We start from the raw sequence: 23,171 nt of genomic DNA on the forward strand, positions 1-23,171 counted from the left end.
GCACTCAACAATGCTGAAATTATTCCCTTGAGTTTGGGGAGGGTGGAGAATGACCTTCTGTCACCACTTTATTGACAACATATGTCCAAACTATAAATCTACAATTTTCCAATGCAAAGCAACCGGACGAAATTGTTAAAATGACCCACCTATGGATACATCTATCAATTCTCTTTCACCAGCTCCAGTTTTTGCACAGACTGCTTCTGGTTATTTTGTCAACATTGATGACTTCTCTTATAACTCTTCAGCATCAACTACTGTACTTGTATAAAAATGTCAGCTTTTTGATTGGCTTAAACATAACTATTTGTTTTTTCCATGGTATGATCTGTGGATGCTATTGACATTGTTTGCCTTTCTTCTATGGATCAGATTTGTTATTGTCTATTTCTTGTTGATACATGGTCATTATCTTCCTGGACGCTCTGCTGTTGAACTGGTGGAAGGAGATTTGTCCCGTGTGAAGATTTCAGCTGTTCCAGTTCCTGATGGGTTTGTTTGGGATAACGTATAATTTGATATCTTTGGCCCTCTAGAAATGATTCAAATTAAATTTGTGATTAAAGTGATGAGTGACATCATTACACCTGGGGTTGTTTCTGATGACTGGGAAGTAAAAACCAGTTGACCCTATGCTTTCTGGGCCTCAATATTATACTGTATTTGAAAGTGAGCAAGTATATATGAGTAATGCAAATTATGGGGAAATCTTCTGTTATCACCATTACTTACATCGTGCTAATACTCCAAGAGTAGTTTTCAATTATACACAATGCGAACACTGTCCGACTCCACCAGCGGGGAGTTCTAAAACATATAAAGAAAGGTTCGCTTATTTTATTGGACATGATGATAAAAATGATGAGTCCTATTACTTCAAATTACCACATTCAAAAACAAGGAATTTATTGCAAACCTATTCAGATTCCTCACTTTCACAGTTGGCCATAGAAGGCTATGAACACTGGAAGAAATCAATTCGAAAAGTGTTTGGGGAACAAAAGATTAGCAAATACAAGACAAGGAGGCTTTATTTACAGCTCGTCTAATTCTGTTGCAAATGATTTTTCTAAATGGCACCTAACAACAAACAACTTGCCTAGGGTTAGCAAAACTAAAGGAAATTAATGAGCCCAGTATTCCCGCTGTACAAAATGTGAGAATTGGCAGAGTATTCTAAATGTCACAGAAGAACAGCTAAATAGTTGGGTTCAGAACGGCTGTAGGAGGCTGGACTGACTTGTAGTGAGTACCTAGGGGTACTTGCACCTTGCACCAGGCCCAGTTATCCCTTATTAATGTATAGGGTGTCTAGCAGCATAGGCTGATAGATAATGGTAGCTTAGCAGAGCAGATTAGGCTGAACTAGGAGACGAGTGAAGCTCCTACAGTACCACTTAGTGTCATATGCACAATATCATAAGAGAACACAATACACAGATATACTAAAAATAAAGGTACTTTATTTTTATGACAATATGCCAAAAGTATCTCAGTGAGTACCCTCAGTATGAGGATAGCAAATATACACAAGATATATGTACACAATACCAAAATATGCAGTAATAGTATTAGAAAACAGTGCAAACAATGTATAGTTACAATAGGATGCAATGGAGACACATAGGGATAGGGGCAACACAAACCATATACTCCAAAAGTGGAATGCGAACCACGAATGGACCCCAAACCTATGTGACCTTGTAGAGGGTCGCTGGGACTATTAGAAAATAGTAAGGGTTAGAAAAATAGCCCACCCCAAGACCCTGAAAAGTGAGTGCAAAGTGCACTAAAGTTCCCCAGAGGACATAGAAGTCGTGATAGGGGAATTCTGCAGGAAAGACACAAACCAACAATGCAACAACGATGGATTTCCAGTCGAGGGTACCTGTGGAACAAGGGGACCAAGTCGAAAAGTCACAAGCAAGTCGGAGATGGGCAGATGCCCAGGAAATGCCAGCTGTGGGTGGAAAGATGCTGCTACTGGACAGTAGAAGCGTAGGTTTCTGCAAGAACGACAAGGGCTAGAGACTTCCCATGTGGAGGACGGATCCCTCACGCTGTGGAGAGTCGTGCAGAAGTGTTTTCCCGCCGAAAGACCGCCGACAATCGTGCAAATCGTGCCGTTGGTGTTTTTGGATGCTGCTGTGGCCCAGGAGGGACCAGGATGTCGCAAATTGCGTCAGGGGACAGAGGGGACGTCGAGCAAGACAAGGAGCCCTCTCAGCAGCAGGTAGCACCCGGAGAAGTGCCAGAAACAGGCACTACAAGGATGCATGAAACGGTGCTCACCCGAAGTCGCACAAAGGAGTCCCACGTCGCCGGAGAACAACTTAGGAGGTCGTGCTATGCAGGTTAGAGTGCCGTGGACCCAGGCTGGACTGTGCACAAAGGATTTCCGCCGGAAGTGCACGGAGGCCGGAGTAGCTGCAAAAGTCGCGGTTCCCAGCAATGCAGTCTGGCGTGGGGAGGCAAGGACTTACCTCCACCAAACTTGGACTGAAGAGTCACTGGACTGTGGGAGTCACTTGGACAGAGTTGCTGGATTTAAGGGACCTCGCTCGTCGTGCTGAGAGGAGACCCAAGGTACCGGTGATGCAGTTCTTTGGTGCCTGCGGTTGCAGGGGGACGATTCCGTCGACCCACGGGAGATTTCTTCGGAGTTTCTAGTGCAGAGAGGAGGCAGACTACCCCCACAGCATGCACCACCAGGAAAACAGTTGAGAAGGCGGCAGGATCAGCGTTACAGAGTTGCAGTAGTCGTCTTTGCTACTATGTTGCAGTTTTGCAGGCTTCCAGCGCGGTCAGCAGTCGATTCCTTGGCAGAAGGTGAAGAGAGAGATGCAGAGGAACTCGGATGAGCTCTTGCATTCGTTATCTAAGGAATCCCAAGAGACAGAGACCCTAAATAGCCAGAAAAGAGGGTTTGGCTACCTAGGAGAGAGGATAGGCTAGCAACACCTGAAGGAGCCTATCAGGAGGAGTCTCTGACGTCACCTGATTGCACTGGCCACTCAGAGCAGTCCAGTGTGCCAGCAGCACCTCTGTTTCCAAGATGGCAGAGGTCTGGAGCACACTGGAGGAGCTCTGGGCACCTCCCAGGGGAGGTACAGGTCAGGGGAGTGGTCACTCCCCTTTCCTTTGTCCAGTTTCACGCCAGAGCAGGGCTAAGGGGTCCCTGAACCGGTGTAGACTGGCTTATGCAGAAATGGGAACCAAATGTGCCCATGAAAGCATTTCCAGAGGCTGGGGGAGGCTACTCCTCCCCTGCCTTCACACCATTTTCCAAAGGGAGAGGGTGTAACACCCTCTCTCAGAGGAAGTCCTTTGTTCTGCCATCCTGGGCCAGGCCTAGCTGGACCCCAGGAGGGCAGATGCCTGTCTGAGGGGTTGGCAGCAGCAGCAGCTGCAGTGAAACCCCGGGAAAGGCAGTTTGGCAGTACCAGGGTCTGTGCTACAGACCACTGGGATCATGGGATTGTGCCAACTATGCCAGGATGGCATAGAGGGGGCAATTCCATGATCATAGACATGTTACATGGCCATATTCGGAGTTACCATTGTGAAGCTACATATAGGTAGTGACCTATATGTAGTGCACGCGTGTAATGGTGTCCCCGCACTCACAAAGTCCGGGGAATTGGCCCTGAACAATGTGGGGGCACCTTGGCTAGTGCCAGGGTGCCCTCACACTAAGTAACTTTGCACCTAACCTTTACCAGGTAAAGGTTAGACATATAGGTGACTTATAAGTTACTTAAGTGCAGTGTAAAATGGCTGTGAAATAACGTGGACGTTATTTCACTCAGGCTGCAGTGGCAGGCCTGTGTAAGAATTGTCAGAGCTCCCTATGGGTGGCAAAAGAAATGCTGCAGCCCATAGGGATCTCCTGGAACCCCAATACACTGGGTACCTCAGTACCATATACTAGGGAATTATAAGGATGTTCCAGTAAGCCAATGTAAATTGGTAAAATTGGTCACTAGCCTGTTAGTGACAATTTGAAAGAAATGAGAGAGCATAACCACTGAGGTTCTGGTTAGCAAAGCCTCAGTGAGACAGTTAGGCACCACACAGGGAACACATACATATAGGCCACAAACTTATGAGCACTGGGGTCCTGACTAGCAGGGTCCCAGTGACACATAACAAACATACTGAAAACATAGGGTTTTCACTATGAGCACTGGGCCCTAACAAGCAGGATACCAGTGAGACAGTGAAAACACCCTGACATACACTCACAAACAGGCCCAAAGTGGGGGTAACAAGGCTAGAAAGAGGCTACTTTCTCACAGCGGCACTTTAAATTCATCACTTTTAGGTCCCAGCGGGTGGTTATTGTGGCCAGTAGACAGAAATGGTTTTCATGCACTTTTAACTCTACATGGGGTTTTAGAGCGAGCAGACCGGACCCTCGTTAAGTCATCACACAGCACTCAAGTATGGTTACCACATACAGTGTGGGTAAACTTTGTGAGCAATGGTTACAAACTTCCACATTAACATCTGTAAAAGAATACCTTAGTTTCCTTTCTGAAGATGTTGAATTACAAGATTTCTTTTTAAGTCCTAGAAAACCACGCTCAAAGTGTTCCTTATATGCAATATATAAAGAAATATGGAAGTTTTCATGAATGGAAGCTGCTGCACGTTTAAGGCAGATAGCTAAAGAAAACGTACATAAAGCTTTAGCCCTTGTCGATAATGGTATGAACACATTATCCAACCGCATTTACACATTAAACAACAATGTGTCTTCTGCTACTGAGCTCGTTCAAAATGACACGACACTTTTACACCAATGGTCGGAGTCAGCTTAGGTCCATTATCCATTATCAAGTTCTGAAAAACGGCTGCAAGCCTTGGAAGCATGTTAACTCTAAGGAGTTATTTGCCACATTTAATCTCACACAAAAATAACAGATGATGGTTAAGAAAAAAGCTATTTACATCATGCTTAACATTGAAAAGTTAGAAAAGTTGTTTTTTTACAGTAGCTGAAACATCATCATCAGTGTGGTTAATACATGGAGTGATCACTCTGCCACCATCAACATTCCGATTCACCTTGTGTGTGGCAGGTTTGAGCAGTTAGGCGACTGTTACATCCAGGAGGTGTGAGTGTTGCCGTTTGATTACAAATGCCAAAACGCCAGCAAAGAGGTTTTTCTTAGCGGAAATGAATGTGAAAATTCTGTAAGACATTTTATGATTTGCAAGCGGATGGTTCGGCATGGCACATGTAATGAACCAGTTGCGAATTCTGCTATCTGAAGGGTATTCCCATCCCCCCAGTATTTTAGTTACTTTTGAATGGGAGTTACTTGATGCTGAGCATCAAGGTTGCTGTGGGGTGAGAGCAGGTGTCACTTATGTGATTTTTATTTCTCAAATTGTGACGTGCTGTGGGAACGTTTCCCCCACCCCACACATAAGATGAAAGTAGAAGACTTTTGGCCTCACATTGCTACTTATAATGTACATTTTAACAAGCTGAGCAGATTAAAAGCACTTTTATTTGGGAAACACATGGCTCTTGCATCAGCCCATGAAACCTATGGCAAGCAAGTGGCAAGGCCGTCCGCAGGGATACAGTCTTTTTAAATACAAATTTTATGTAACATTACGGTGAATTGGTAAGTCACATCTTCAATGCGTCCAACACCACTGGAATTGTACACTTTTTAAGACTGTAGGTTCTGAATTTGTCAGCACTTTTCAGACTGTGTTTGGAGTTATACATTCGGCCATTCACTCACTTTTTTTGAATGTTTTCAGAGGATTCCTGTTAGTTTTAGCATTCATTGCCGGTATCCTACTGTTGCTAATTTGATTTGCAATGACTTCTTTTCGTTGAGATGGGGCAATGATTGAGCTCCCACCAGCAGAACTGTGTCATCAACGCATGACGCAGTATTTGGAGCATCACTATTGGAAGAACTTGATAAGAATTGGTTACTGTCATTTCGACCAATTCTCCACTGTGAGCAGCCCGTCTTGTGCTGCTTATGATGCTCTTTCAAATGTGCACTGCAAGTGTGTCTTACTTTGCAACATGTACTTTCTATAGACGTAATGCCGATGAAGGCTTTTTGCCGGACGAGTCCAGTGAGACAGCAGTTGTTGGGTGATGCTTTCTATGAGCCACCCTTTGTGGATCTAGTGGCTCCTGGTGCCTCAAAATCTTGTGCGGCACGGAACGCTGCCCCCCTCGGCCAGAACTATGGCTGACGACCGAAGATCACGTGTGCTCCTTCAGCCGTTTGATTGACGAGCTGGTGGCTTTATCGTCTGCCGAAGTGAAGTCTATCTGGGTTTCTATTTCTAGTGATGTGCTTGGTGACCTCCTGCGACACCCCAATGATTTTTAAATTAACATTTTCTTTTAAACTGACCAGTTTTCTATGCTGCTGCATATCGCGACCTGATCTGTTTGTCAACCTGGACATTTTATCATTTTTATGTATATCATTTTAGCATGCTTTTAGATAGTTGGAATGATTTTTGTTCTTTTTAGGTCTTGGAACCTACACTTGTGTACCAACAATTGGGAGGGCGTTGTGGGTTCATCCTTGCACCTAGGTTGGGCACCCTTATTTTAGCTTTAGGCCCGTAGCCAGGATTCTCTTTCAGATTCGAAAAGAGAAGAACCGCACTCCATCGTTGTGCCATAAATCATTCTATTTTAATTCCATTAGTGAAATCTCAAGCAAAATAAACAAACAGGAATCTCCTGACGCGTTTCGGTCACACCGGACCTTGCTCACAGGGGTTTCCTGTACATGGATTTGGCGCTTTAAATCAACTACACCCACTTCAAAAAAAGGTTCCAAAACAAAACACCAAAATTAATCAATTCTTTCTAAACATCACTGCAAAATACAAATAAATATCTATAAACAAAGCAAAATAACAAAAAACTTTTAACAGATCTATTTTCTCTTTCAAGGAATATAATTCACAAAAATCCGAGATGTTTTTCCCCTCCATTCTAAATTGCAATGTCTTCTGGTATATGTAGTTTGAAAAATCCCTTTAACCAAACGGTTATAAATTTTCAAAATTTGTTCAAGAAATTATGTAACGAAAAAAGATAAGAAATAAAGAATAAAAATTTAATATTTTTTTTTAGAATAAAAGGTTTTTTGATGACAAGAGACAGGGAGGTACAGAGGCTTGTTAATGCAAATATCCAAGTGTACTGTCATACTAAATATATATATATATATTTTTTTTTTAAAAAAAATATTTTTTAGCACAGCTTACTTATAGCTCGCTGTTTTTATATTTTAATCGTCTGCCTTTTCTGAGAAGGCATAGTTGTTCGTGTTGCACATTTTATCAGCCCAATGCACACATTTCATTCTGTGCCCTGCTCAAGGCTGTCAAGTCTTGTACACAATATTCTAACTAGTATTGCCACTTCAGGAGTTACGGAGTCAACCCTCAGCTCTAGACATAACATCACGTCAGGTCTCTTCCTAGAACACTCCATAATTTGTTATATAAACACCAGAGGCCTAAGGAGGTTAAAGGGCATTCCAGCAATGGCCATTAGAGGATGTACACCATTTAATTGACAGCTTCACTGATCCTGGCCCTGAGTCTTCAGTCAAATGGGAGGATTGCCAGCAGACAAAATGCAGGCCCTTGTCCGTCTTTCAGGTATGGGGTTGGGGCTCTTCCCATAGGCTGGGAGAGGCAGAAGGGTTAACACCACTATGCTTTCAGGTTTTAGACATTAGGGTATAGGTAGGAATCATTAGGTTTTGTAATCATACCTAGATGGTGAGATTCTTTATTTTCTTCACTCTAATGGTAATGATAATTGCTGAATTATCCTTCTTCTACCTAACCATCGCAGCTCATGGTTTTCTAATCGGATGCAATTGTTTCAAAAAATATATTGAAACCTATTTTGCATCTACCTTGTCTACCTTGGCTTGTGGGAGACTGTGTAACTGAGAGAAAGGGGGATGATCTGTCCACCACAACATTCCAGAAGAGTAACAGTGTCATGTTTTAGGCTGCCACAAATCACCTTTACTTTCTAGGTTTAGGTGCGGTGCTGCTAGCTAACCAAAGAAGTCAGACCGACATCTTCCAGATGGTGTGGGACTGACTCAGTATTGCTGCTGTCCTAAACTATGCAGTCTTACCCACATGGTAAGAGTCCTACAACAGTTGTGGTGGTTACCCAAGGTCACAGGACATTATCTGCGCAGATCTTGTTATGTTTGCCATTTCATTAAAACATCCCAAACACTGGACCTTGGACTACCCAAACCGCCAAACACCTCAACTGTAAACACAGGAATAATGTAAGATGTAAAAGAGCTACCACAAAGATGGCCAGCCATTATACTGACAATAAACACACTGTGAATTAGCTTATTTGAATGGTGCTTGAACTGATCATAATGAACGAGAGTGCCATTTCTTTTAGAAAAAGAACAGTGGTGGATTAATAGACTATCCACACACATCAGTGGACTTAATGAATATATTCCCTGCTCCACTCTATTCTAGAATCTTGAGACCATGCAGTTTTGTCATGTTATCATACTGGCTCCCCTCATCCCCTATAAATGCTCAAGCAACACAGGACAATGCTAATATACTGTGATTTAATGGTACAAATCTTGGCCTGTGACATCTGTGTTGTAGCAACAAGATTTTGACTGCTTTATTAAGCCTGAGGAATCCTTGCCTCCGGTGATGTAATTACGAATACAATCCCTAGAGAAACATCAGGCAACTCCACAACACAGTGATTTAAGGTAACATGTCAATGGCTGTGATATTTATGCTCCAACAGTTCATTTTTGCAATCTCAAACCAAATGCTTCCTTCAATATAATCTGTGGTGAAATATTTCTCCCAAACCTTCTACTAGCTGAAACATGTTGACCCGTGGATGTTTGGAGTTATGGATAATCCATGGATATCCCTTCTTAACCTGTCCAAGTGGCCTCATAGAACAGAAATTGCCCTTGAAAATGCTAGGCAACACCCAAAGACATTTTAACAATTTGCTTTCCCTGGTCCTAATATTATGATCTTCCATGACATCAAAGTGCTACCTACAAGTGGGGTTGAGACCTCCTGGTATTTCGAAATATATTAGAAGAAGTGCTCACTTCAAAAGGTGGCAAGAGTTGAACATGCTGATACAGTAAGATGCAATAAATAAGACTGAATGGTGAATCAGCAATGCCTCTGCAAAGAACAGGCCAATGGAAAGTAGAAATTATGTTGGGCAACTTAAAATATGGTATATGTACATCCAATTCATTAAAAAAAACAGAAGGTTGTTAAACCTTCTTGGGCAGAGTTAGGGCCCCAACAGGGTAAATAACATTTAAGCACAAGATTTTGAAAAATCATCAAGTTTTACGGCAAATTTTATCCTTCACAACAAAATTCCTAGAAAATAAAATTCTACATAGCAGAACAAACTTGTGAAACAGTGCAAGCATATTTATCTGACATACTTCATATTTTTTTGTGTGATTGTTAAAAATGGGGTCTCTAGTTGGCAGTCGATTTACACCCTGTCCAAGTAGGGACCCTCACTCTAGCCAGGGTAAGGGAGATATCCAGCTCAGATAACTCCTGCTCACCCCCTTGGTAGCTTGGCACGAGCAGTCACGCTCATCTCAGAGGCAATGTGTAAAGCATTTGCACATAACACACAGTAATATGGAAGGTAGACAGAGCTTCTCTGATCTACTACCTACGCTTTTGCCAGCGGCAAGCCACTGTTTGTTTGAGTTTTAAATTGTGAAATGCTAGTATTGAATCTGATGTACTGAATTTGACATATTTTATGCACTTTGCAGTTTGTAGATGTACACGCTCGCTTTTTATTCACAACGAAAATCGTTTTTTAGATAGTTGCCTAGATTTCTCTTTTAAGATAGACAGGCATGCTGGTGTAATTAAGGCTGACCCGAGTTAAAAAACGTGATCCTCCACATAAACTATCGGGGGTAAAACAATACTAATAATAGGACACTCCCTTTCGATATAGATCGGAAAACTGCCGCCATTTTGTGGGTTAGCACTCTAGCCTCTTACTGTTAGAGAGCTATTTATAGATGCCATGACCGCGGCGCGCAGCGGAAGGTAGGCAGAGCTTCTCTGATCTACTACCTACGCTTTTGCCAGCGGCAAGCCACTGTTTGTTTGAGTTTTAAATTGTGAAATGCTAGTATTGAATCTGATGTACTGAATTTGACATTTTATGCACTTTGCACTTTGTAGATGCACACGCTCGCTTTTTATTCACAATGAAAATCGTTTTTTAGATAGTTGCCTAGATTTCTCTTTTAAGATAGACAGGCATGCTGGTGTAATTAAGGCTGACCTTAGTTAAAAAACGTGATCCTCCACATAAACTATCGGGGGTAAAACAATACTAATAATAGGACACTCCCTTCCGATATAGATCGGAAAACTGCTGCCATTTTGTGGGTTAGTACTCTAGCCTCTTACTGTTAGAGAGCTATTTATAGACGCCATGACCGCGGCGCGCAGCGGACGCGCCGCTGGCACGCCGAAGGCGCGCCAAAGGCAAGCCCGTCTGCGCCCGTCCGCGCCAGACGGAGCCAAGAGACAAGAAACTATGCCCGAAACTCCTCAGAGAAGGTAACTATTACCTACTCCAAAGAGGAATTATTCCTCCTAAATACTAAATCTCACAAGTTGTGTGTTAAGAGCATAGATCCTTATGTTGGCAAATATAGATGCCCTTCGTGTGCCTGGTCCTTCCAAATGCATACGGACTCTCAAAAAGCTAAGGACTCTGACAAACTACCCATTTCATTAGTCAACTGTCGCTCGTTAGGAGCTCATATAATGGATATTCACCTTCTGGTGGAACAAATAAAACCTCTGGCCTTATTTCGGACAGAAACTTGGCTGGATGAAAGCTCTGCTCCAGATATTGTGATGGCACTCCCCACCGGCTATGAAATTAGCAGAATTGACAGACCTAACAGAGGGGGTGGTATAGCAGTTATCTATAGAGATACATGTAAGATCACAACAGCACCCACCTTGATTAAAGATTGTGAGAGTATGTCTTTCTCCATCAGTGTGAATCCTCACTACACACTCTCTGGTGTCTTGATCTACCGTCCACCAGGTCCTATGGGAGATTTTATGATCTCACTGGCAGAGAATATCTCACAATTAGTATATACTAAATCAAACTTCCTATTGTTGGGAGATTTTAATCTACATGCGGAAAATGTAGATAATGCTTCTACTAAGATGTTGATAGCAGACATGAATGCATTTGACCTAATACAGCTAATTCAGGGACCTACTAATAATAGAGGACATACACTTGATCTGGTATTTTCCAATGTACCAGGTCTAGAATTTTTATCCTCATGTCCGCTAGCATGGTTGGATCACTTCCTTCTAGAGTTAGAACTATCCATTTCTCACTATAAGAGCATGAATACTGGGGCCCCTCTACGTAGAAGTGGCACAAACTAAAGGCCACAGAGTTTATTAACGCATTGGAGAAAAAGAGACCAGGAAATATAAATACAAACAATTTAACAGATTTCACGCACTCCGTGAACAAATGGATAGAGGAGAGCCTGGAGGAAATCATACCCCTTTCCTCTACCAAAAAAATACCCCGAAAGAAATCGGATCCATGGTTCAATATAAGCCTACTTGAGAAGAAAAGAGAATGTAGGAAGCAAGAGAGGAAATGGAGATACACTCAAGATGACTCTGTGAAAAGGGAATACAAGAATTTGATTCGAGAATATCACTTAGAAATTAAAAAGACACAGACGACATACTATTCTGAAAAAATTGAAGCAGCAGCTAATTCACCCAAGGAAATATTCAACGCCTTAAAAGATCTTATTCATCCAATTGAGGAGTCAGAAACTAGGGACTCCCCACAGCAGCATGTAGAGGATCTGGCAAGTTTCTTTTTAAGTAAAATTCAGAACATCTATGTAGCCTTCCCCAACTCCCCAATCAAAGATCAGGGGACGATGAACCAGGAGGCTAGGGAGGAAATCTTTCTAACAAATTTTACTCCCATTAGTCTGGACAGAGTTATTAAACTATTGAGCTCAACGAAATCAGGCTCTCCGCTGGATCCTGCCCCCCCTCAGATTCTATCCATGGGAACACCAGCATTAGGCCCGATAATTACTAAACTTATTAACACTTCATTAGTTTCTGGCACAGTACCAGACTCCTGGAAACAGGCTATTGTCAAGCCCCTCCTAAAAAAAAAATCTTGATTCCAAGCTACTGACCAACTACAGACCTATTTCATTGCTGCCTCTAATGGCTAAACTTGCGGAGAAGCATGTACATTCTCAGTTGTCTACGCTTCTGGAAAAAAAAAAGCTTCTACATCCTACCCAGATGGGTTTTAGGCCTAAGCATGGGACAGAAACCGCACTGATTGCCATTACAGAAGAAGCAAAAAAGAGGATGGATAAAGGAATTGAAACCGCGATCATCCTCTTGGACTTGAGTGCGGCATTCGATACAGTTGATTTAAATATCCTCAAAGACAGATTGCGGGGATGTGGAATCGCCGGAGTCGCACTAGAATGGATTCTTTCATTTATACATGGAAGGTCCTTTCAGGTACTGGATAGATCATATACCTCTAGGCGCACTTTCAGTAGTTGTGGTGTCCCTCAGGGGTCGGCTCTGAGTCCGCTACTTTTTAACGTCTACATGCGGCCACTGGCAGAGATCGTTGAGCCATTTGGACTGAACCTGGTGTCCTATGCAGACGATACGCAACTGGTCGTCTCCTTCTCCAATACTCACCCAGATATGGGTACGGCACTAGGCCCCTGTCTGAAAGCAGTTGCTACTTGGATGTCGGGAAGTAAATTGAAGCTCAACGACGATAAAACTGAGGTTATGTTCTTTGGAAACAAAGAGGCCCTTAGTTAATTCTAGCCTATTAAGAGGAGTGCCCACCCTTCCACCCCCTAAATGTCTCATTAAAAGCCTGGGTGTATGGTTGGATCCCCTACTCTCAATGTCTCAACATGCCAATAGAATAGCAGGAACCTCATTCGCCCTGCTCAGGACTTTGAGGAAGGTTTTAACTATACTACCGTTTCTTGCAAGAAGACTGGTTATTCAGGCATTGATAGGTTCTCGGATTGATTATGGCAATGCCCTGTTTGTAGGATCACCAAGATATGTGATTCTAAGATTACAAAGGGTACAAAACGCAGCTGCACGTCTGCTTTTAAATACTCCTAAGCAACACTCCATACGGGCAGGAATCGCGTCCCTACATTGGCTCCCTGTGGAGAAAAGGATTCAGTTCAAGGCTCTATGCCACATTCCTAGAGCCATATTTGATAATGGTCCTGAAACGCTTAAAACATTGGCACATGTCTACATTCCAGCCAGGCCACTCAGCTAACCTGGCCATAGTGCCAACAGTGAAGAAAGCAAGATGGGGAGGAAGATCATTGGCATATCAAGGTGCTTTGCTCTGGAACAACCTTCCTCTCAATATTAGATCAAATTCACAAGAGACCTCTTTTAGGAAGGATCTGAAGACTTGGCTATTTAAAACTTAAACTCCTGCACGAACAAAAACAGTACATTTTCGCTATGGCAGTATAAGCGCTACGAGGCCTCTGGGCAGTTAGGCGCTATATAAACAATTATAACATAACATAACATAACATAATACAATGAAAACACTACAAAAGGACACCACACCAGTTTTAGAAAAAAAGGCAATATTTATCTGTATAAAACAAGACCAATACGAGAAAAATCAAACATACAGTAATAAAAATATGAGTTTTGCAAGAATTACTTAATAATACAGTTCCTTGAAGTCCATAGCTCTGTCTGGGGCTATCACGGCGTTGTGAACAACAAATCCAACAGTTCAGGCCAACTGCGGGGTCGTGGGCCAAATACGGTGTCGGGAAGACCCTCAAACAGTACCTTGGAAATGTTGGACGTTGTGATCCTTGCGATGAGAACTGGAGTGCAGCATCACTAACGTTGTTGGGTCCTTGAAGTCACACGCATTGCAGATCAAACTCTAAGCTGATGACAAAGTCAGGAACGCTGGCGTTGATGGAGTCTGGACTGCGGTGCGAAGAGGGAAGATGCGATATGCAGTGCCCACAGGTCATGGTGCAGGCTGCGGCTTGCTGATGGTGTCCTGCGGCATGGGTGAGACCAGGGTTGCGGTGTGAAGCAGGATGGTGCAGTGTCTCCAGGGCGCAGTGCAGGCAGTGGTGTGGTCATTGCTGAAGTGCTTTTGTCGGTAGGCCCAGAGCGGGGGTACGACGTGAACGTGCTCCGCCCACAGGTCGCAGGGCAGACAGGGACGCCTGTTGACGACACTGGAGTGTATGGCGCGGGCATCGATGGACCAGGGCTGCAGTGTGGGGTGGTGCTTTGTGCACCTCACAAGTGGTGTCCCCAGGCCACGGGCAGGCAGCAGCGTCAGTGTCAGTGTAGAGCGGCGGCATCTGGGATACCAAGGCTGGGTTGTTGGCGAAGCGGAGTGCGGGCCCACAGGTCACGGTGCAAGCAGCGGCTTGGTGACGGCATCAGGTGACGGTGAGACCAGGTTTGGGGTGCCAAGTGGGAAATGGCTCTGTGCGGGTGTCGTCAGGTCGCAGTGCAGGTAGCGGCATTGTGGTCGTTTTCTTCTGGTGCACACAAAATACACCGTTCCCAGTGGTGTAGGCAGGTGAACCTGAAGTATTCGATATCCCCGAGACTTCCAACAGGAGGCAAGCTCTACTTCAAGCCCTTGGAGAAACTTCACAAGCAGGATACACAGCAAAGTACAGTCTTTGTCCTCTTTAAGGCAGAAGAAGCAACTGCAGGCCAACCCAGCAAAGCACACACAGCAAAGGGGCAGTACTCCTTCTACAGCTCTTCTCCTTGGCAGAGGCTCTTATAAAAGTCTGGGGTTTTGGGCCCACTACTTACATTCATGTCTTCCTTTGAAGCAAACAAACTTCAAAGGAAAGTCTCTGTTGTTTACAGGATCCTGTTGTGCCCCTACCTGGCTCCAGATGTACTCCAGGGGGCTGGAAACTGCATTGTGTGAAGACAGACACAGCCCTTTCGAGGGTAGGTGTCAGCTCCTCCCGCCCCACTCTAGCCCAGGAAGACTCATCAGGATATGCGGGCACACCTCAGCTCCCTTGGTGTCACTATAGAGGGAATTCACAAATAGCCCAACTAACAGTCTAACCCAGATGGGGATTCCACAGGCAGGCAGAGGCACAGAATGGTGAAGTAAGAAAATGCCCACTTTCTAAAAGTGGCATTTTCAAACAGACAATCTAAAAACCAACTCTACCAAAAGATGTATTTTTAAATTGTGAGTTCAGAGACCCCAAACTCCACATCTCTATCTGCTCCCAACGGGGAAACTGCCCTTAAATACATATCCTACCTTTTAAATACACTGCACCCTGCCCATGGGGCTACCTAAGGCCTACCTTAGGGGTGACTTACGTATAGTAAAAGGGAAGGTTTGGGCCTGGCAAGTGGGTACAATTGCCAGGTTGAAATGGCAGTGCAAGACTGCACACACAGACACTGCAGCGGCAGGTCTGAGACATGTTTATAGGGCTACTCATGTGGGTGCCACAATCAGTGCTGCAGGCCCACTAGTAGCATTTGATTTACAGGCCCTGGGCAACTCTAGTGCACTTTACTAGGGATTTACTAGTAAATCAGATATGACAATTATGGATAACCCAATCACCAATACAATTTACACATGGAGCACTCACACTTTAGCACTGATCTGCAGTGGTAAAAAGTGCAGTCAATAAACCAGCCAAAACAACATCCAGCATACCATAAAAACAGGTCAGAAGACAAAAAGACAGAGAAATATGCCAAAAGATGCCAGGCCTAACAAGAATGTTTCAAGCACTGTTGCCGGGAAACAGCAGTGAGTGCTCCCTTGAATCAGATACTATCAAACTCACAAAAGAGTCTGCACAGCTTTCTGGACACAACTTAAGATCTCACCCATATGGTGCTCACAAACAGTAACCCTAATTAAAAGCAGAGCACACAAAAGGCTGAAAACTTCAAAAACACAAAGAATAATGAAAAGTCCCATGCACTGTTACAAAACCAAGGGGCGGAATTCAAAGACCATAAGTCATGAACAGTAGGTCAAAGACTGACATGGTTGCCAACAATGTCATTCCAGGGCAGTTGCTTTTCTGGCCTTCTGATCTCAGAGCATGAGCTGATTCCAAACTCGTGGTAAGAAACCTTGGACTTCCATTCCGCTAACTTAAATTTTAGCTCCCAAATCTCCCTTTTTGTATTAGCCTGGCACATGATCTTGCGTAGCCTTAGGCTTATCCTTCCTCTTCAAATTGATGGACATTCACAGAAGCTTAGTCTGAGTGTTAAATGGTCTTGCTTAGACTACTGTAAATTATCATATGGTGTGGTGTCTAAACAGCAGCTTAGTAATTTGCAGGCTGAACAAAATCAAGCAGCCAGTGCAGCTCCATGGTTTGCCTGGGCGAAGCTTATCCTGCTTAAACCTCACTGGCTTCCATTTTCAAGAGGATTGTTTTGAAATCCATGGGCACTGTACACAAATATGTCCACAGAGGTGTTTCCCCATTCTGGAAATCACGCTTTAAAATTGTACCAGCCACCCTGACTACTCTGTTCTTCCAATTTCAATATTTTAGTAGTTACGTGTATCAGGAAAGTTGTATCAAGTGTTAAACCCTTCTCTTATTTGGCAGCTCATCACTGCAATAAGCTCGCTCAAGCACCGAGGACAATTCCTATTCTATCTAATTTAATACATTCCTTTTCAGCCTTTTACTTAGTTGTATTCAGTCATGTTCTATAAATAGCACCAAGAGAGCCCTTAGTGTATAAGCATTCAATTAATGTCCTCAGCATTAACATTATGAGAAGTCTGTCTTCTATATTAGACAGTCTGTTTAGCAGATTTCGTCTGTTTTTTTTTTCTTCTCAGAAGTGCAAACACGCAGCATGGTATTGGCCAAACTATTCTACATGTTATTCCAGACATCTGGTAAACAAGAGGGTTTCACAGACATCTGGTAAACAAGAGGGTTTCACAGAGTTGCCACACAAATCTTTTGCTTTAAGATGGTCACATCCACTCATGCTAAGCCTCTTTTGATTGTAGGTGATTCTCAGTGTTGCCCCCCCCCCCCTCCAATTGTGGGATCAAAGGCAGACACACTCATAATCCACCTTCGCCTATCTGCATTTCCATGAGAAGCTCAAGACTCGCCTTTTCTCGAAATTTTGCGCTATTTAGGATTCATCCTTATTTAGCGGCAAGAGATTTTTGAGTGATCTACAAAGCACACGCAGATTGTTCATAATGCTGTATGATGCAATGTGCACAGATTCCTCATGGTGCAGTAAGATGCAGTGCAGTGCACCGATACCTTCTTTAACAGAATTGATGACTACAAACACCCCAGGGCCGGAAGGAAAGGCCCCCGGATAGAAGAGCCCAGCTCAGCCCGGCTCCTGGCAGAGATTTCCTCCAGGATTATTCAGTCTATTGTTACAAACACGGCAGAAAGTGCTGACAATCTCCTACCTGAGCAGGAACCTGTGCAGACAATTCCAGGCTCTCACCTCCCTCTGTCGCTCGAGCTGGACAGAGCAGAGCAGAGGAAGGAGTTAACCCTTGGTTTGACACAAAGTAAGATGGCGAACGCGTCTTCGAAAGCAGACGCCGGAAGTGATATCATCGTCTGATGCTGGTGCTGTCCCTGCTGCAGCTCACACGGAAAAAGAAGCTTACGCACTCACGCTTTCAACGAAAGTTGCGAACACTGCTCTCCAAACCTGCGGCGATTGCCCACTAAACGTAAAAGATGGTGCCTCTCCCCGCCACACCTGCGCAAACAGACTTCGCTTCCCTGCACACGCGCAGACTGCTCTAGACTAGTCTTGCAACAGGAAAGGGGCGAACACTTCTCCCCCGCACATGCGCAGACCGCCCTGCGGCCGTGTTTTGGCCTCTGATAAAGGAAGCAGAAACTCACAGGAAACTCAAAAGGTATCAAGACTTTATAAAGTAGGAATCACTCCTCCTCATACACTCGCGTCTTCAGGCAGATAGGACTGAAGGGGGCTCTGTGGAGGATGCAGCCGGGGCGCCCAAAAGGAAAAGAGGCAGAAGGCTCACTAAAAGAGATAGAAGAAAAAATCTGAGTTTACCGCATTTATTTATACCAAACCAAGAATATTTACGACAGACTTCGTGTCCAGTTCCAGAATCCAAAGGAGCTGGGAGGTTCTCGGAAATCAGTGTCTTCTTTCATGCACAGCTACCCACTCTTACTGCACTGCAACTCACTCCCTGCACTATCACTCGCTCACTCCCTGCACTGCTACTTCCTCCCTGCACTTCCAGTCACCCAATCTCTGCATTGCTTCCCCCTCCCTACATTGCATCTTACTCCTTCACTGTCACTCCCTTCCTGTACTGACACTCAGGCCCTCATTTCAACATTGGCGGTATCAACTAACTACCGCCACGGTGACGGCCACCAGCATACCCCACCGTGGCTACCAGCTGTCTACCGGCATCATGACTGCCGACGGTATTCCACCAGAATGCTGGTGGCACACCGCGGACGGTCATGGCTGCCGGGGCGCTGCTGAGAGCAGCACTGCTACGCCAGCAAAACACCACCGACCATATCAGGAGCAAGGCTATGGCCTGATGGTGTATTGCTGGCGGACGCTGCTGCTGACAGCAGCGCCGCGGACCGTCTCCAGCTGGAGGACCCCTGCAAGCAGGTAAGTCGGGTTCTCCGACCGGAGAGGGGGGTAAAGGGTGTTGTGTGTATGTGGGGGTGTGTATGTATTGGTATGCGTGCATGCGGGTGTGAGTCAAGTATGATGCATGCATGAATGAGTGAGTGTTGTGTGTTGTGAATGCATGTGTGTGACAAGGTATATTGGTGTGTGTTGTGTGGGTATGTATGTGTTCATGCATGGGTGGTGGTGGTGGGTATGCGTGTGTGCATGTGTGTGTATATGGGTGTGGGTGTGTATATGTGCAGGAGGGAGGGTAGGGGAGGACTCTGGGGAGTGAGAGGGGCCTGGGAAGACTCCTATCAATGCCAGGGAAGAGATTCCCTGGCACTGATAGTGCCTATCGCCATGGTTTTTGTGGTGGTATGTTTGGCACATAAACCATGGCAGTAGGCCGGGTCGTAATCCCAAGGGTGGGATTGTGGCGGCCGTCGGGCTGGAGACCGAAGTCTCCAGCCCAGCGGCCGTTACCACCCTGGCGTGTTAAAGTGGTGGTTTTGGATGGCAGTAACCACCATGGTCCAAATCCCCTTTTTTTTTTTACCGCCGGTCTGTTAGCGGTATTACCGCCGCTTTAACACCGACCACCAGGGTTGTAATGAGGGCCTCAGTCTTTGCACTGCCACAAACTCAATCCATGCACTGGTTCTCACTCCCATCCTGCACTGCCACTCATTACATTCTTGCACTGCCTCTTGCTCAATCCCTTCACTGCCTCTTACTACCTGCACGCACTGTCAGTGACTTCCTGCACTGCCTTTTACTCCTTTGCTGAAATGCCACTGACTCACTTCCTGCACTTTCACATCTCTTCCATCCTGCAGTGCCATTCACACCCTTACTGCACTGCCACTCACTCCCTTCTCTGCCACATACTGTCTTCCTGTACTGTCTCATACGCCCTGCGCTGCCTCTTACTGTCTGCACTGTCACTCACTGCCTTCCTGCTTTCCCACCCACTGCCTTCCTGTTTTGCCACTCACTCCTTTCCTGCACTGTCACTCACTGCCTTCCTGCTCCGTTTCTCTCCTATTACACTGACACTCACTCCCTTCCTGCACTGATACTAACCCTCATTTCTCCACTGCCACTCACTCTCTACATGGACTGCCTCTGACTACCTTACTGCACTTTCACTTGCACACTTTATTTACTGCCACTTAATCATTGCACTGTTACTCAGTCCTTTCCTGCACTGTCACTACCTTCCTACACTGCCTTCTTGCGCTGTCAATCTCTGCCTTCCCGCATTACACCCAACTTCCTTGCTGCACTGTCATTGACTCTCTTCCTGCACTGTCACTCACTCCCTTCCTGCAGTGTCACTCATTCCCATAGTGTCCCCTCACTGACGCTTACTCACTTACTGCACTGTTACTGACTGCCTTCCTGCACTGCCACTCACTCCCTGCACTGTCACTGGCTGCATTCCTACACTGTCGCTGGCTTCCTTCCTGCACTGTTGCTGGCTTCCTTCCTGCAATGTCACTGACTCCCTTCCTCACTGCACTTCCTCTCTTCTTTCACTGTCGCCCTCTCCCTTTCCGCAGTAGTCCTCTCCCTACCTGTGCAGTCGATCATTGCCTTTGTGTGCTGTTGACACCAGACTGAGGCTTCAACAGGCCTCAGCAATTTGTTGAACACCCTGATATGGCATGCTGCCTCAGTGATCAGTTATACCCTCTTTATTTGTGGGAGGGAAGGTAAAATTGGGCTTGTGGTCAACAGAATACTTGAGTCAATCACAACCACTGGTAATTACTTGGGCCCAAACTAGTTCATCCTTATGTTGTAAACCATGCAACCTCAGTTTGGACCCAGAAATCAGTCTTGACACTGCTCCAGTAGGAACGGTCCAGCATGAACACCAGGTACTCCCTGAATCGAAACACAAGCAACCCAAGACCATTTTTTCCCTGATAGGGGCTCTTAAATCAGGTGTAGCTTGGTTCCAGTGTGACAGTGAGCATGGGTCCCACGTCACAGCATACCCTTGGCTTATTAGGTCATCTCACTGAAGTGGGGCGGTACTTGAATCAATTCTCAGTCACCGGTAATTGATCAGTGTAGCATCAGGCAAAACCAGTCTTCACGCTAAGACCTTCCTAACTTTCTTCCACCAAAGAAACACTCAAATTTTGTACCTTCTCCCCTGCCTACATTTTAGCGATTCTAAACGTAGCCTATATTCCCAAGGAGGGAATAGAGAAAATAGACAAATTATAAAAACCTTTGTTTTTCATGCAGTGCAAGAAAGTGTTTTTTTCTGAAAAGGGTATCAGCAAAAGGTTTGCTGATTTAGGATCACCATCATCCCAGCTTCTTTCAGGAACTGCCATAGTTGTAAAAACCTGTTATTTTACAACAGTTATTGCATTTTTGTAAGTGGTAGTTCAGTGTGCCTATATATATATATATATATATATATATATATATATATATATATATATATATATATATATATATATATTTTTTTTTATTTTTTATTTTAACCTACGTGCAGTTTGTGGTGGAAGCAGTTGGAGGTGCGAACCCGGAAAGCTATACATTTCTGAAAACTAGTAAAAATTCTGAATTCAGGGAGAGATAATTTGTTCAGATCACTTATGGTTTACACAACAAACCTAATGGTTGAACTAAAAAGAAATATAAAATCAATATTAAAAATATAGAAATACAGGGAGTGCAGAATTATTAGGCAAATGAGTATTTTGACCACATCATCCTCTTTATGCATGTTGTCTTACTCCAAGCTGTATAGGCTCGAAAGCCTACTACCAATTAAGCATATTAGGTGATGTGCATCTCTGTAATGAGAAGGGGTGTGGTCTAATGACATCAACACCCTATATCAGGTGTGCATAATTATTAGGCAACTTAACAAAAAACAAATATATACCCATTTCAATTATTTATTATTACCAGTGAAACCAATATAACATCTCAACATTCACAAATATACATTTCTGACATTCAAAAACAAAACAAAAACAAATCAGTGACCAATATAGCCACCTTTCTTTGCAAGGACACTCAAAAGCCTGCCATCCATGGATTCTGTCAGTGTTTTGATCTGTTCACCATCAACATTGCGTGCAGCAGCAACCACAGCCTCCCAGACACTGTTCAGAGAGGTGTACTGTTTTCCCTCCTTGTAAATCTCACATTTGATGATGGACCACAGGTTCTCAATGGGGTTCAGATCAGGTGAACAAGGAGGCCATGTCATTAGATTTCCTTCTTTTATACCCTTTCTTGCCAGCCACGCTGTGGAGTACTTGGACGCGTGTGATGGAGCATTGTCCTGCATGAAAATCATGTTTTTCTTGAAGGATGCAGACTTCTTCCTGTACCACTGCTTGAAGACGGTGTCTTCCAGGAACTGGCAGTAGGACTGGGAGTTGAGCTTGACTCCATCCTCAACCCGAAAAGGCCCCACAAGCTCATCTTTGATGATACCAGCCCAAACCAGTACTCCACCTCCACCTTGCTGGCGTCTGAGTCGGACTGGAGCTCTCTGCCCTTTACCAATCCAGCCACGGGCCCATCCATCTGGCCCATCAAGACTCACTCTCATTTCATCAGTCAATAAAACCTTAGAAAAATCAGTCTTGAGATATTTCTTGGCACAGTCTTGACGTTTCAGCTTGTGTGTCTTGTTCAGTGGTGGTCGTCTTTCAGCCTTTCTTACCTTGGCCATGTCTCTGAGTATTGCACACCTTGTGCTTTTGGGCACTCCAGTGATGTTGCAGCTCTGAAATATGGCCAAACTGGTGGCAAGTGGCATCGTGGCAGCTGCACGCTTGACTTTTCTCAGTTCATGGGCAGTTATTTTGCGCCTTGGTTTTTCCACACGCTTCTTGCGACCCTGTTGACTATTTTGAATGAAACGCTTGATTGTTCGATGATCACGCTTCAGAAGCTTTGCAATTTTAAGAGTGCTGCATCCCTCTGCAAGATATCTCACTATTTTTGACTTTTCTGAGCCTGTCAAGTCCTTCTTTTGACCCATTTTGCCAAAGGAAAGGAAGTTGCCTAATAATTATGCACACCTGATATAGGGTGTTGATGTCATTAGACCACACCCCTTCTCATTACAGAGATGCACATCACCTAATATGCTTAATTGGTAGTAGGCTTTCGAGCCTATACAGCTTGGAGTAAGACAACATGCATAAAGAGGATGATGTGGTCAAAATACTCATTTGCCTAATAATTCTGCACTCCCTGTAGTAAAGTTTTCATTTGCGATTTTTGTGTTGCAGTGGCTACTTTACAAACGTTATGTACTGTTACGTCCATCAAACCCT

General features: G+C 44.4%; 1 protein-coding gene across 1 annotated transcript in view; it reads right to left on the bottom strand.

The window, feature by feature from the left end:
* Window positions 1-17,761, bottom strand: part of LOC138287361 (zinc finger protein 850-like) — a 153,206-nt gene extending 135,445 nt beyond the window's left edge. The window contains exon 1 of the mRNA XM_069227733.1: window positions 17,633-17,761. The gene's annotated coding sequence lies outside the window, so the exon portion shown is untranslated. The remainder of the gene's footprint in view (window positions 1-17,632) is intronic.
* Window positions 17,762-23,171: the final 5,410 nt, after the last annotated feature.

Source organism: Pleurodeles waltl, chromosome 4_1 (assembly GCF_031143425.1).
Source record: "Pleurodeles waltl isolate 20211129_DDA chromosome 4_1, aPleWal1.hap1.20221129, whole genome shotgun sequence".
NCBI classification, from domain to species: Eukaryota; Metazoa; Chordata; class Amphibia; order Caudata; family Salamandridae; genus Pleurodeles; species Pleurodeles waltl.